The 12,500-nt window shown below is 43.7% G+C and overlaps 1 protein-coding gene across 3 annotated transcripts in view; it reads left to right on the top strand.

Moving 5' to 3' along the window:
* LOC127005551 (serine/arginine repetitive matrix protein 1-like) overlaps positions 1–12,500 on the top strand; it is a 67,787-nt gene that overhangs the window by 4,445 nt on the left and 50,842 nt on the right. The window contains exon 1 of one of the 3 annotated variants that reach the window (XM_050874482.1): positions 6,737–7,639. The exons of 1 other annotated variant lie outside the window; for it this stretch is intronic. The gene's annotated coding sequence lies outside the window, so the exon portion shown is untranslated. Of the gene's footprint in view, positions 1–6,736; positions 7,640–12,500 lie in introns of those variants that run through there. One more of the 3 variants, XM_050874480.1, reaches the window with a different exon arrangement.

Genomic DNA, 12,500 nt, shown 5'->3' with positions numbered 1-12,500 from the left:
AGTTGAAGTAAGTGACGGTCGAGCTTGTTTTTGAAGGAGTCAATCGTGTTACACTGGACCACTGACGGTGGGAGCTTATTCCATTCTCACACTACAACGTTGGTGAAGAAAAATTTGGTGCAGTCTGAATTTACTTGTCTACATTTAAGTTTTACGTCATTGTTCCTCGTACGCAAAGTGTCATCGATCATAAACAAAAGTTGATCTGTCTACATTCGTGAAACCATTAAGTATTTTAAAACATTCGATCAGTTTTCCTCGGAGGCGACGTTTCTCAAGAGAGAACATGTTAAGGGTGGAAAGCCTTTCTTCGTAAGATTTGTTGCGCAAGGAAGGGATAATTTTTGTTGCCCGACGCTGACCACCTTCTGATTTAGCAATGTCCTTTGCATGGTGGGGAGACCAAAACTGTACCGCATACTCCAAGTGGGGTCTGACTAGACTATTGTATAGTGGAAGTATTACACCTTTATTCTTGAATAAAAAGTTTATTTTAATGAAGCCCAACATTCTGTTCGCTTTATTTACTGCATCGATGCATTGCTGTGAGAATTTGAGGTTTGACGCGATTTTGACCCCCAAGTCCTTAACGCATTGAACGCTTTTGAGTTTAACGCCGCGCATTTCGTAATCGAACTTCTTATTCCTTGTCCTCCTTGAGAGAGAGAGAGAGAGAGAGAGAGAGAGAGAGAGAGAGAGAGAGAGAGAGAGAGAGAGAGAGAGAGAGAGAGAGAGAGAGAGAGAGAGAGAGAGAGAGAGAGAGAGAGAGAGAGAGAGAGAGAGAGAGAGAGAGAGAGAGAGAGAGAGAGAGAGAGAGAGAGAGAGAGAGAGAGAGAGAGGTGAAGGAGGAGGATGAGAGTGAGTGAAGGAAGTTGGAGGGAGGAGGAGGGAATGAGAGGAGGGGGTGGAGGGGGTGAGAGAGAGAGAGGAGGTGGAGGGCGGAGGGGAGTGAGGGTGGAGTAACCATTGGAGGTGTGTGGGCGAGAGAGATTTAGACAGTATCGGCGCCAATGCTGCTCCGCCCACCACCACCACCATCACCACCACCACCACCATCACCGCCACCACCATCACCACCACCACCATCACCGCCAACAACAACACCACCACCAACACCAACACTATAACTTTCCTATCACAAACACCATCACTACCAGCATCAACAACAACACCACCACCAACACCACCAACAACAGCACCAACAACAACACCACCAACAACACCACCACTAGAACTTTCCCATCACAAACACCACCATCACCACCACTAGTATACGTGCTTCATCACCGCTTCTACTACTACTACTACTACTACTACTACTACTGGTTCTCCTTATTAAATTCATATCTGTCTGCTATCTTTATCAACTTTTTTTTTCCATTTTTTCTTCTTTCCTATTTTCCTTTCTTGCTTTATTTCTTCATTCTTTCATTCGTTCATCCATTTCTTCCTTCCCTTTATCCTCCCTTCCTTCCTTCCTTCCTTCCTTCCGTTCTTCATTCTAGTCTTCTATTGTTCCTTCCTTCCTTCATTAATTCATTCCTTTATATCTTTCTTCCTTCCTTCCATCAATCCTTTCTCCCTTCCTTCTTTCCTTCCTTCCTTCCTTCCTCCCTTCCTTCCTTCCTTCCTTCCTTCCTTCCTTCCCTCCTTCCTTCCTTCCCTCCTTCCTTCTCACATTTTCTAATTAGCCACACGTAACAAACAGGTAATTAGCTTCAGGTGAGACGTAATTCCACCTTAATTAGCAGCGAAACAGGTAGGATTACAAAGCCTAAAAGAGATTCGCAATGCATTAGTTTATTATTACGTTTGCTAATTAGAAAGTAAATTAATAAGTGAATTGAATTATATTGGTTTGTGGAGGTAATTTGAATGTGATGCTTGTGTTGATTATATTCATGAAGCGGGGGAGGAAGAGGAGGGGGAGAAGGAGAAAGAAGAGGAGGAGGAAGAAGAAGAAGAAGAAGAAGAAGAAGAAGAAGAAGAAGAAGAAAGAAGGGGGAGGAGGAGGGAGAGGGATGAATCGATGGAGGAAAAGAGACAGACTGACACGAGAGGAGAATTGAGCGGAGGAAAGAGAAGAAGAAGAAAACAAAAAGGAAGAAAAAAGAATAAATGACAATAAAAGGAACACAAAGAACCACAAAGGAAGAACAGACAACAGCAGACCTGCTGGTCCTGACGAGGTTGTTTGTGACAAGTTACACTAACTATCTAATCAAAGGTGGAAGATGAAGGACAGCAAAGGCGAAGGCTCCTCCCCACCCCTGACTGACAAGGGAGAAGAATTGAGTGGAGGAAAGAGAAGAAGAAGAAAGAATGAGAGAATAAAAGGAGGAGGAGGAGGAGGAGGTATATAAAGACAGAAAAACAGGAAGGGTGACAGGAGGACTAAGAGGAGGAGCAGATGCAGAATTAAGGAAGAAAAACAGGATGAATGACACGAGGAGGAGGAGGAGGATCATTGTGTGTTAATCTCGCACCATCTGCCGAGGATCACTCTGCATTGTTTTGGAGGAGGAGGAGGAGGAGGAGGAAGAGGAGGAGGAGGTGGAGGTCGAGATCGTCGTGGTAGTGTACATGAGGGTGAAATGCAAGGAGGTAGTGGAGGAGATGGTGGTGGTGGTGGTGGAAGAGGTGAAAGGTTAAGAAGATAGCAAAGGTGGAGGAGGTGATTGGGAAGAAGAAGAAGAAGAAGAACAATAATAACAACAACAACAACAACAACTACTACTACTACTACTACTACTACTACTACCATTACCACTACTACTACTACTACCACTACCGCTACCACTACTACTACTACTACGTCTAAAGATCGAGAAAGTGGAGATGATATAGTAAATTTAGTGGTGATGGTCGTGGTGATGATGATGATGGTGGTGGTGGTGGTGAACAAATGTGGTGATTATGACAGTGACGGTAACGAACAAAGCGTGGTAGTATTGATTGTAGTAGTAGTAGTAGTAGTAGTAGTAGTAGTGATAGTGGTGATGGTGGTGATGGTGGTGGTGGTGGCGGTGGTGGTGATGATGAACAAAAGTAGTGAATGTAGTGGTTGTGTTGGTGGTGAACAGAACGTGGTGGTGATTATAGTAGTGGAGGTGGAGGTAGTGGTGATGACGATGATGATGATGATGATGATGATGATGATGGGAGAAAAACAAACGTGATGATAATGATGATGATGATGATGATGAACAAAAATGGTGATTGGGGTGATGGTGCAAGAGAATATACGTATACGTGGTGATGGTAGTAGTGGTGATAGTAGTAGTAGTAGTAGTAGTAGTAGTAGTAGTAGTAGTAGTAGTAGTAGTAGTAGAAGTAGTAGTAATTGTGGGGGGAGGGGGAGGGGTGGTGGTGGTGGTGGTGATATTTATTATAATGAGGTGTAAGGGGGGTGGGGGGTAAGGATAAGGGTTACGGTGTGCACCTGCCTTAATTAACGTCCAGGTAAAGGTGGAGGCAGGTGGGAGGTGCAGGAGAAGGAGGAAGATGGAGGAAGAGGCAGATGGCGGAGAGTGGATGAGAGCTGCAGATGGTGGAGAAAGAAGAAGGGAAAAAAAAGAACAAGAACAAGAACAAACATTAGGATGCAGAGGAGGAGGTGATTGAGGGATGAGGAAGAGGAGGAGGAGGAGGAGGAGGAGGAGGAGGAGGAGGAAAAATTTAGATGCTAAGGAGGTGTTGAGAGAGGAAGTGCAGGAGGTAATGGTAGCGAAGAAGGAAGAGGAGGAGGAAGAAGAAGAAGAAGAAGAAGAAGAAGAAGAACATAATGATAATAATAGTTAAAGTAAAAAAAAAGAGAAAAAAGAGGAGAAGGAGGAGGAGAAAGAATGAATGAAGAGGAGGAGGAGGAGGAGAAGGAGGAGGAGGAGGAATGGGAGGAGGATGTTGATGAGATCGTGAAATGACAGGACCAGATGTGTGTGTGTGTGTGTGTGTGTGTGTGTGTGTGTGTGTGTGTGTGTGTGTGTGTGCGTGTGTGTGTGTGTGTGTGTGTGTGTGTGTGAGAGAGAGAGGGATGAAAACGGCGCCGTAATCTTATCTTATTTATTATTCATTTCCCTCCTCCCATTCTCTCCACGCGAAGGAGTGAATAGGAGGAAGGAGAAAAGATGTAAACAAGAGTGAAGAATGGGCCTTAGGAGGAAGAAGAGGAGGAGGAGGAGGAGGAGGAGGAGGAGGAGGAGGAGGAGGAGGATGCAAACGGCCTAGAAAAGATTGCTGAGAGATCTAAAGAGAACGTCAGAGAGAGAGAGAGAGAGAGAGAGAGAGAGAGAGAGAGAGAGAGAGAGAGAGAGAGAGAGAGAGTACACATATCTCACATTCCTCTCATGTATACCACCTCGCTGAACTTGCTATAACCTTTCCCTTCCTCTCCCTCCCTCTCCCTTCCCTCCCTTCCTCCCCCTTCCCTCCCCCCTCTCTCACCTTTACCCCCCTCCCCCCTCCCCCCCCCACCTCTCATCTTCATTCACCTGTCGTGCTCTTCATTAAAAGTCTGACCCGCGCTGAAGACTTTATATTGAATCATTATTTCTTTTAGTTCTCATTTTTTTTAGTTTCTTTTTTTTTATTTGGTTTTGCTGTCTATTTTTTTGTGTGTGTGTGTTTGTTTGTGTGTTTATCTTCTTACTGTTTCATTATTTTTTGTTTGTTTTCCTTTTGAGTTTGTTTGTTTTTGCACTGTTTTAGTTTTGCAGTTTTTTTTTTTTTTTTTTTTTGCATGTATGTGTGTTTATGTGTATGTGTGTCTGTCTCCTGTTTCTGTTTTGTGTTAATGGGTTTGTTGTTGTTGTTGTTGTGGTTGTTGTTGTTGTTGTTGTTGTTGTTGTTGTTGTTGTCCCTCTCCTCTTTCATTCCCTTTTCCTTCTTCCTTTTCAAGTCTGTCAACATTCCTTTTCTTTCTTCCTTCTATTCGCATTCGTTTTAGTTTTCCTGTCTATATTTTTCTGTTTATTACTTTCGTTTTGCTATTGTATTATATTGTATTGTTATTGTATCTTGTTTTCTTCAGTGTCCTTCTCTCCCTCTCTCTGTCTTCCCTTGTCTTCCCTCCTCCCTTTTCAAGTCTTTACAAACTCCCTTTTCTGTCTCCCTTATGTTCCTTTCTTTTCCTTTCTATTTCTCTTCCTCTGTTCTATTCCCGTCTATTTCTCTCTTCCACATTCTTCCTTTACATTCTTTACATTCTCCTCTTGCTCTCTTCTCCTTTACCCGCGGGATGAACACTGAGGAGGAGGAGGAGGAGGAGGAGGAGGAGGATAAAAATGCTTGTGGTGTTAGTGAAGAGAGGGAACAGAAATAGGACGAAGGAAGAGGAGGAGGTCAGAGGAAGGAAGGAAGGAAGGAAGGAGAAAAGAAAAGGAGGAGGAGGAGGAGGAGGAGGAGGAGGAGGAGAGGAAGAAGTGTGTATACGTTCCCAACCAAGATAAACAAAGTTGCACCAGTCCAAGGTACACACACACACACACACACACACACACACACACACACACACACACACGCACGCACGCACACACACACACACACACACACACACACACACACACACACACACACACACACACACACACACACACACACACACACACACACACGGTTCAGTTTGTGGTTTTAGTGGTAAGGTCTTGAACGTCTTGGGTTCCTAAACACAGAGAGAGAGAGAGAGAGAGAGGTGAGTGTGTGCCTAGACTAGTGAATCAGAGAAATAGATTTCCTTTGGGACTTTCAACTGACGTAAGCTCTCTCTCTCTCTCTCTCTCTCTCTCTCTCTCTCACACACACACACACACACACACACACACACACACACACACACACACACACACACAGGTAGGACACCCCCCCATTAGCGGTGCCCAGGTAAGCTGTGTTCAGGTGAGGGCAAGTGATGCGACCTCTGATTGGCTGCCCAGGCAACTAAAAACCTGTACGTGTGTGTGTGTGTGTGTGTGTGTGTACGAGCCGTGCGTTAAACCACACACACACACACACACACACACACACACACACTTGATTTGTTTCTCCTTATATTCGTGTCTATTTTATCGTTTCTCTTCTTTCTTTATTTTTTCTATGCATTGCTTTCCAAACCTAATTTCCTTCGCACGTTCATTATTTTTTTCACTTTTTAATTTTTTTTTCATTATTAGTGAATTGTTTTCCATTGGTATCATCATCATTACTATTTTTTATTTCTTTTTCTTTTCTTTTCAAACAACAATAACAACAACAAGAAAAACAGTAACACTAACTTTCTTATCTAATTTTCCATCACTTTTTCCTGTTTACTCTCAAGCCTTCACGACACACTCAGCCAGACATAAACAACAACACCACTAACAACAACAACAACAACAACAGTATCATAACCATTTTCCCACCCCCACTTAACACCCTTCCTTCCTCTTCCCTCCCACCCGTCCATCTCTCGTGTACACATAACTCATACTTACACGCCGCCACTTACGCAACACACACACACACACACACACATACACATCACTTAAAACACACGAAACACTCTTTGGCCTAACTACACAGGGGATTACCGTGTGTGTGTGTGTGTGTGTGTGTGGTAGTAGTAGTAGTAGTAGTAATAGTAGCAGTAGCAGTAATAGTAGTAGCCGTAGTAGTAGTAGTAGTAGTAGTAGTAGTAGTAAAAGGAGAAGAAAAAAAAAGACGTGTGAGTGGGTGAGTGAGTGAGTGAACGAGTGAGTGACGTGACGTGACGTGACGAAGGAGTGGCAGATTGAGGTGATGAGTAAGCACTGACTAAGAGGAGGAGGAGGAGGAGGAGGAGACACATCGTGGAAGCTTACGTATGACTCTTCTTTGAGGCGTATGAAAAAGAATAAGGAGAAGGAGGAGGAGAAGGAGAAGGGCGGGGTAAGAAGCAAAGAGAAGAGAGGAAAAGAGAAGTGTAGGAGGAGAGTGGAGAGAGGAAATGGGTTGGGCAGCCAGAGAGAGAGAGGGAGAGAGAGTAGGGCAGGAGGAGGAGGCAGGCAGCGGCGGGCGTGTCACACTCAGTCGAACTCAGTGAGCCTGCGCGCGGTGGCCGGTGAGGGTTGCCGTCTGTACCCGCTCCTGCCCGCCTCTCATACCCTCTCCCTCGCCACACTCTCCTCTCTCATTCTCTACTCTCACCCACGCGCCGCAGTACTCTACCTGTGTGTCACCTTTCTTTTTATCTACCTGTGTATTATCTATCTTTACATTTCTTTTTCTCTATCTTTGTATAATTTTTCTATCTCTACCTTCTTTGCATCATCTTTTTCTCTACCTTCACGCTACCCTTCATTCTCTACATATTCGTCAGCTTTCTACCGTCCACCCTTCTTTCTCTACCTCCTCCTTTCTATTTCTTCTTCTCTACCTCATCTTTTAATCTCTCTCTTCCTTTTCTTCATCACTTTTCATTCTCTACCTCTCCGTCATCTTTCCTTCTCTAACTCTACCTTTCTATTTTTTCTCTACCTGTACGCGACTCTTACCTTTCTCTCTCTCTCTCTCTCTTGGATGCTGGTTATCACGTGTTCAGCATCCTCATCATCGTCTTTAGCAGCATCTCGTGAAGCGCTGAGAGGTGCTGAGCTACGGACTTAATTTCGGTGGTGATTCAAGAGTGAGTTTTCGTGTGTGAAGTGTGTGTGTTTGTGTGTTAAATTTCGGTGATGCTGGTGAAGTAGAGTGAAGTGGGACCGGTTTTGTGTTTGTGTGTGTGTTTGTGTGTTGGTGAAGAGAACTGTAAAAGATTGGTAAAGAAAAGAACTTGATAAAGATAAGGATAAGGACAGTTAAATGAAAGACTGGTATGAACTTGACAAAGATAAGAAAGAAAAGAAAGAAAGGAAAAGAGAAAGAAGACAAAAGAAAGGAAGGGAAATCGTGGAAACTTGTGAGTGAAAAGAACTGGTGAAAGTTAAGGATATGAAAAAAAAGGAAAAAAAAAAAAGGACAGACACCAAACTGAAACTGTGTAAGTGTGTACGTTTTAAAGTGTCTATGCGTACATGTGTATCTATGTGCGTACTTACTTTTGGTGGTGATGAAGGTGATGGTGGTGGTGATGGTAGTGGTGACTGGATTTTGCGAATGTGGTGATGTTGATTATGCATGTGTGAAGTGGTGTGTGGTGACGGTGTGGTGATGAATGGACTCTGGTATGTAAGGTGGTGTGATGATGGTGATGAGGATAGAATTGGTGGTGATTTGGTGTTGACGAAATTAGGGTAAGTTGGTGATGATGACATTGGTGGTGACTGAATGGTGTAGTGGCGATGTGGTATTGCTGATTGTGGTGATTGGGTAATGGTGATGGTGAATCGAAGCCTTGTTGTGACAGTTAAGGTTGTGATTGGTGGTGATGGTGGTGGTGGTGACGTTGATGGGGGTAGCGGTGGTGGTGGTGGTGGTGGTGTTGCGTGTCTTGGTGTTATCTTGCAGGAATGTCGTTTGGTGGTGGTGGTGGTGGTGGTGATAGTGCGGGTTCCTCTCTTCCTTTTTTTTGGTGGTGATGATGGTGATGATGGTGATTTTTCAGGCGTCAAGTCACAAGCATTTCTCGTTTTGGTGGTGATGAGTGTGGTGTTGATAGGGATGGTGTTGATGTAGGTAGTGGTGTTGAATGTAAGTGATTGGTAGGAAAACAAGGGAAGAGAAGGAAATGGTGAAGAAGAGGAAGAAGGCAAGGAAGGGAAGAAGAAGAGGGAGAAGATGTAAGGAAGAAGAGAAGGAAAAAGGCGAAGAATGAGAAGGAAGGGAAGAAGAGGAGGGAGGAAAATGAAGAAGAAGAGAAAGGAAGGGTATACGAAGAGGGAGGAAGAAGAAAAGGAGGAAGGAAAGGAAGAAGATAAAAAGGGGCAGAAAGAAGGACGGAATAGAAATGGGAGGGAAAGAAGAAGGAGGGAATTGAGGGATGGGAGAAGAGGAAGAATAGGAAGAAAGAGGAATAAAGACATAGATGGATGAGAACAGAGGAAGGAGGGAAGGAAAGGGAGGAGGAGGAGGAGGAGGAGATGAAAGAATTAGGAAGAAGAATAGAAGTGAAGGAAAGGAGAAAAGGAAGGAAAGAGGAAGGAGAAAGGAATGGAAAAGATGGGGAGAGAAGATGAGGGAAGGGAAAGGAAAGAGGAGGGAAGGGAAGGGAAGAGAAGACGAGGGATGGGAAAGGAAGGGAAGAGAAGCCGAGGAAAGGGAAAGGAAGAGGAAGGAAGGGAAGAGAAGGGAGGAGGAAGGGAAGGGAAGGGAAAGGAAGAGAGGGAAGAGAAGACGAGGGAAGAGAAAGAAAGAGGAAGGAATGGAAGGGAAGGGATAAGAAAGGAAGAGGAGGGAAGGGAAGGGAGGAGGGAGGGAAGGAAGGGGAGCTAAACGGTCTCAGATTCTCTTGCGAAACTCGTGCATTCCTAGGACTCAACACCACCACGCAACACCATCACCACACAACACCAATTCACCACCACTCATCACCACTCAAACCAAGAATCAACACCACCATCACCATCACCACCACTCACCACCACACAACACCAATTCACCACCACCATCACCACTCAAAACAAGAATCAACACCACCATCACCACCACCATCACCATCATCACCACACAACACCAATTCACCACCACCATCACCACTCAAAACAAGAATCAACACCACCATCACCACCACCATCACCATCATCACCACACAACACCAATTCACCACCACCATCACCACTCAAAACTAGAATCAACACCACCATCACCACCACCATCACCATCATCACCACACAACACCAATTCACCACCACCATCACCACTCAAAACTAGAATCAACACCACCATCACCACCATCATCATCACCACCACCGTCTCTCATTCTTCTCTCTCTTCTTTCTATCCCATCTTTCCTTTATCCCTCTCTTCATTTCTCTGTCTATCCCTCTCTCCCTCCCTCCTTCTCCTCTCTCCTTCCCTCCCCCCTTCATCTTCCCTCCATTGCCTCCTGCTCTCCCTATCTACGTCGTTAGTCTAAAATGAGAGCAGTGTTAACCAGCCCATTTTCATTTTTTCCTTCCTTTTTTCTTCTTTTTTTTCTCCTTTTTTTTCCTCTCCTCGGTCTGTCTGTCTCGCGGTATGTTGGATTTTTTATTTGTGTTTGTTTTTTTATTTTGTGTTTCGTTCTTTTTTGTCTTCATTTTTTTTGTTTGTTTTTCTTTTCATGTTTGTTTTCGTTCTTTGTTTGTTTGTTTGTTTTATATTTCGTTCTTTTTCCTTCCTTTCGTTTTTGCTTTTTTTCTCATTGTCTTTTTTTCATGTTCGTGTTTTCTCTTTTTGTGTGTGTTTTTTGATGCGTTATTGTTGTTTTTCTTTATTTTCTTTTTCTCTTTTCTTTCTCCCGTTATATAAGTGATTTGTTTTTTCCAATTTTCTTTTTCTTATTTCTTTATTTTACGTTTTCTGTGTACATACCTAATTAGTTTTTCCTTTCTTCCTTTCTTTCGTTCACTCTCTCTCTCTCTCTCTCTCTCTCTCTCTCTCTCTCTCTCTCTCTCTCTCTCTCTCTCTCTCTCTCACACACACACACACACACACACACACACACACACACATTGTTCCTGTTAGCATTGCGAAGTAAGTTTAATTACGATCAGGAAGGAAGGGAATAGTACACACACACACACACACACACACACACACACACACACACACACACACACACACACACACCGCTGTAATCTTTCTTCCTTATTGCTTACGGTACAAACATATATGGGTCAGTTTATTTATGCATATATTGCCCTACCTTACCTTTCTGCCTGTCTGTCTGTCTGTCTATCTATCTATCTTTCTATCTGTCCGTATATATTTATCTATTTCTTATTGTTAGTGTATATATCTATCATTGCCTGGCCCTTTATCTGTCTGTTTTAATTCCGTCTGTCTGTCTATTTGTAGTATATCTGTGTGTGTGTGTGTGTGTGTGTGTGTGTGTGTGTGTGTGTGTGTGTGTGTGTGTGTGTGTGTGTGTGTGTGTGTTAGCCCATCATTTTCCAGACCTGTCTCCCCCCTACCCCCTTCACACCTTTCCCTCACCTTCCCGTGGCCTAATTTTACCTGCCAGTCCTTTTTCTGTCTACCTGTCTACCTGTGTTTGTCTGTCCCTTCTGTCACACACCTTCCCTTACCCTCTGTCTGTGCGTCTGTCTGTCTGTGTGTCTGCCTGTCTGTCTGTCTACTTTTGTCTGTCCGTCTGTCTGCACACCTTAGCTCACCTGCCCATGCCCTAATTATCTGGCCCACGTGACCCCTGACCCATGCCCACGTGACCTTGTGGCTGGCGCGGTTGCTTCCTTTGTTGAGCTTTTTGTTCCCTCCTCCTCCTCTTCTTCTTCTTCTCCTACTCCTCCTCATTTCGTCGTCCTCTTCCTCCTCCTTTTTCCTTAACACCTTCTCGTCCTATTCTTGTTCTGTTTGATCTCCTTTTTGCTGCAATCTTTCTTCCTCCGTCTTCCTCCTCCTCCCTCCTCTTCCTCTTCTTCTTTCTTCTCTTCCTCCTCGTCCTTAAATTTTTCGTCCTATTCTTCTTCTATATATTTGATTTCCTGTTTGCTTCAATCTTTCTGTATCCTCCCTTCTTCTTCCTCCTCCTCCTTCTGCCTCCTCTTCCTCTTCTTCTTTCTCTTCCTCCTTCTCGTCCTTAAATTTTTCGTCTTATTCTTCTTTTATTTGATTCCTGTTTGCTACAATCTTTCTTTCTCCTCCTCCTCCTCCTCTTTTCGTCTCCCTCTTCCTCCGTAAACTCGTCATATTTTTTTCATTATTTGATCTGTTTGCTACAATCTTTCTTTCTCCTGCCTCCTCTTCCTCCTCATCCTCCTCCTCCTCCTCCTCTTTTCGTCTCCCTCTTCCTCCCTAAACTCGTCATATTTTTTTCTTTATTTGATCTCCTGTTTGCTACAATCTTTCTTTCTCCTGCCTCCTCCTCCTCCTCCTCCTCCTCTTTTCGTCTCCCTCTTCCTCCCTAAACTCGTCATATTTGCCTTTCCTTCATTTGATCACGTTATACAATCTTTTTTCTCCTGCCTCCTCTCATTCCTCCTCCTCCTCCTTCTTGTTTTTCGTCTTGTTGTTCTTGTTCTATCTCTTTTTTTTTCTTGCTTTTTTTCTTGTTTCTTTCTTTCTCCTCCATTTTAGTATCGTTGTTTCTTCTTGTTCTTTTTCTTCTTTTTGTTTTTCTTCTTCATCTTCTTTCCTTGTAATAGTTGTTTCTCCTTCCTCCTCCTTCTCCCTCCTCTTCCTCTTCTTTTTCTTCTCTTCCTCCTCCTCCTTCTCGTTCTTAAATTTTTCTTCCTTTTCTTCTTTTATTTAATTTCCTGTTTGCTACAATTTTTCTTTCTTTCTTCCTTTCTATAGTTTTTTTCTTCCTTTCTTCTTCTTCTTCTTCTTCTTCTTCTACATCGTCTTCGTCCTCTTCTTTATTATATACGGTCGGGTTTGTATTCTAC

This window comes from Eriocheir sinensis, chromosome 30 (assembly GCF_024679095.1).
Source record: "Eriocheir sinensis breed Jianghai 21 chromosome 30, ASM2467909v1, whole genome shotgun sequence".
Lineage (NCBI taxonomy): Eukaryota > Metazoa > Arthropoda > Malacostraca > Decapoda > Varunidae > Eriocheir > Eriocheir sinensis.
This window is presented reverse-complemented; position numbering and strand designations above follow the sequence as displayed.